The 3626-nt window shown below is 36.9% G+C and overlaps 1 pseudogene across 1 annotated transcript; it reads right to left on the minus strand.

Moving 5' to 3' along the window:
- Window positions 1-360: 360 nt before the first annotated feature.
- LOC101170070 (Ig kappa-b4 chain C region pseudogene) lies at window positions 361-1665 on the minus strand (annotated as a pseudogene). Its single transcript, XR_013659190.1, has 2 exons — window positions 1631-1665; window positions 361-834 (listed from the first exon to the last, which is right to left on the minus strand). The product of XR_013659190.1 is annotated as an Ig kappa-b4 chain C region pseudogene (transcript).
- Window positions 1666-3626: the final 1961 nt, after the last annotated feature.

Below are 3626 nucleotides of genomic sequence, written 5' to 3' on the forward strand. Positions count from 1 at the left end.
AGAAAGTCAGGAGGGACACTAGTTGTATTGGTGGTTCAATAGATCAACAATTTTGAAGCCAAGGAAATCATCAATCTTCTTGTCAGAACGGAAAAAAAACATTTAAAAATTATATCGAATTCCCTCATGATCTGTAATATTTTTAGAGCATGCCTTGCTGACGCTTTAAGTTGCCCCCATGGGCACTGCGTCGGTGACCCCCGGTATAAACTGTAGCCCACCTTTATCTGACAGTAACAGGATGAACTCCATCAATGCAACAGCAACATAGAGATTCTGGAAATTATTTTACAAATTTATTGATGTAAATGTCTTAGTTAAAATTGATATATTTGTTAGAAATCACAAATGAAACAACTTTGAAGAGTATTTTTTATTGTGCAGAAAGTATCAAACAAGTAACGTCTAATAAAAATGTTTTTATAGCATACAAAGAAAGAAGATTAAAAAGACGTCAATGCAGCTGAAATCTCAGTAAAAGCAAAAACACAATAATGTTGTCCAGTCAGTCAGGTGGTGACTAGGAACACTGGTTTCTCCACAGAGTCTCTGGGACTGGAGTCTGGGAGTCCTGGGTGGCCTCACAGGTCACAGAGTCCAGCTTCTCCCACTGGTCTGCAGGGAGCCTCAGGGTGCTGCTCCAGCTGTAGAGGCCGTCCTTCTGCAGCACCCCGGGGCTCCTGCTCTCCTCCCAGCTGCTGCTGATGCTGCTGCCGCCCACCTTCCAGGACAGAGTCCAGCCTGAAGGGAAGCCATTATTGGCCAGACACAGGAGTGTGGCCTTCCCCTCATGCATGGAGGGGGACAGCACTGTCAGCTTCGGACGGACATCACCTAGAAGACACCAATCAGGTTAGAGGACAGGAAGCACACAGCTGTCAATCAAACTCCTTGACTGTGTGAACGTTGATGTTCTCCTTGAAGAAGTTTCTGTCAGATGTTAGTTTCTGCTCCATCAGTCACTCACTCACACACTGTTTCACTTCCTTTCAGAAAGCTCTCATGCAGATCAGCACACAGAGTCCTCATGAGGACAAACGCTCTTTGGAACCAATGACAGTTCAAACTAGAAGATACATCATTTTCATGTTTGTTCAGTTATTTCAGGAACATTTGAGCAAACAGACTGAAAACATTTTAAGATCATGAGATCAGTCAAAAACATAAACTAATGTAAAAAAAAAAAAAACATTTTTATGCCATAAAAAAAACAAACAAGAGGTGCTGAGAAGAGGTTTGTCAACCCCGTGACCCAGAGAGAGGTTAATGCAGAATTTAGAAATGATGTGAACTAATATAAAATTTTAAATTATTTTGTCAAAATACTGAATTGAATAAAACTCTACTGTGGCAAAAAAACAAGACAAAGAGCTTACGTTTTAAGGCAAATTTAAAGCAAAAAACATTGTATAAGTATCTTATTTTGAAATTCATATGAGATGCTCACAAATAAAAGTTATTTAAGACTCTAAATTGTTTATAAAGAAAAACCTGAAACATAATTTAGGAGCTGAAACATTGAAAAAAGGTCAAAATAAAATATAAAATATTTTTCTAGAATCTTTAATTTCTTTAAAATAATAAAAACAATGGAGTTTCATTTTTTATATAAATGTTTTTAGAAACTTACTTCCAAGATCCAGTCTGGTTCCTCCACCAAACGTGTACCACAGTGATACAAACTAACTGAGTCGTCGTACAAAAACCTCTGACTGCAGAGAGACACGCTCTCTGACTTTGAACACAACAAACTCAACTTCTCTTTACGGCAACAAAAAACGATTTTTTTAGACAATTTCTAAAATTTATTTAGGAGAAAATCTCTATATAATAAAAGGAAAATATTTTTTTTAATTTCTCTCATTTGTTTCAAACCCAAAGCTGCTCATTAACATTACAGAGGAGAAAATAGTAAGAAAAGAAATCATAAAAAATTAATTTGTGAGTTTGTGTGAAAATGTCATAAATTTAAATCTAAAACCGCTCAGTTGTAATTAAAGTTTAAAAAACTAACTTACTTCCAAGATCCAGTCTGGTTCCTCCACCAAACGTGAACCACAGTGATACAAACTAACTGAGTCGTCGTACAAAAACCTCTGACTGCAGAGAGACACGCTCTCTGACTTTGAACACAACAAACTCAACACAGTCTGACTGGAAAACACAACAGATTGATGTGAAAAAGGTTCTTACAGAAATTTGAAAATTTTCTTAAATTTTCTTTTTTTCTTTTCTAAATTTAGCAGAAGCTTAATTTAAGTTATCATGTAAATATGAAAGTACTCTAATAAGTACAGGTGGTAAAAAACAAACAATGTATTTGAGCATAAATCAATATTTTTGAATCCCATCTGGAATGATTGATTGATCCATTGATGTGAATCCTGATGACAGAGATCCATGTTCCTGTTGGAGTCAGTGGTTGCATTTCCATAGAAACACTTTGCATCAGCAGCTCCATGCTCCAGTGCTCTGGGAGACTTTATAGTCCTGAGAGTTGAAGACTGGATGACTGACAGCTGTCCTTCATCACAGCAGAAGACACAGAAATCCTCCTCCTCCTCCTCAGTCAAACCATGACTTTGATCTGCGTCCTCATCTGGACTCTCCTCTGCTTCATTCAGGGTGAGGAAGATGATGTTTGTGTCATGTGAGAATCATCTGGAGTGCAGCTGAGTTTCTCCTCAGCATCTCATGTTCTTTGTGGTTCTTCTCTCTCTGCAGGTTCTGTTGGACAAAATGTTGTTTTGACTCAGCCAGCAGCTAAATCAGTGCAGCTCAATCAAAAGGTCACTATTGACTGTAAGGCCAGTCGACAAGTAGCTCAATACTCGGGTTCACAATACTGGCTTTCCTGGTACCATCAGAAATCTGGAGAAGCTCCTAAAGCTCTCATCTATGGAACATCAGAGAGATTTTCAGGAATCTCCTCCAGATTCAGTGGAAGTGGATCAGGAAATGGAATTGACTTCACTCTGACCATCAGTGGAGTCCAGGCTGAAGATTCAGGAGTTTATTACTGTCAGAGTTATCACTATATCAACAGTCAGGATGTGTTCACACAGTGAAAAGTCATCGTACAAAAACCTCCTTCATCAGAATGAACTGAAACTCATTTGAATGTTTCTGCCTCAAGTTCTTCCAGAGACTGAAACACTGACTGATTTACTGTAGACACACTAAACACACAAAGAAAGACACAATCAAAGAAACTTAATGCAATAGTGTAATTTCTCATAATTTCATACAAACAATGAAAAGAAATAACATTTTAGCCCCTTTTTCTGGTGAGAAACACCTATATTGACACTTTTTTTTATGTGTTTTTGTCTGCAGTTTAAAATGACTCATCCCAATTGAAATGATCAAATGAGTAAATAGTTTATTAAAAAAATGTATTGGATTTATTTATGAAACTATTTGGTTTATTACTAAAGAAAAGTTTACTCTAATTTAGGAGAGAAACAACACAATTTAACACTAACATTCAAATACTGTAGAGTCTTTATTCCAGGATCTTCTTTTGTCAGAAACATCTTCAGTGACACTTTTTGAACTTTTTTCAGTCTGTAGATTAAAGTTACTCATCTTCATGAAAATGATCATGTGACTTGATAGATTGACCA

The sequence above is a fragment of the Oryzias latipes genome, chromosome 11, assembly GCF_053564925.1.
Source record: "Oryzias latipes strain Hd-rR chromosome 11, Olatipes_Hd-rR_3.1".
NCBI classification, from domain to species: Eukaryota; Metazoa; Chordata; class Actinopteri; order Beloniformes; family Adrianichthyidae; genus Oryzias; species Oryzias latipes.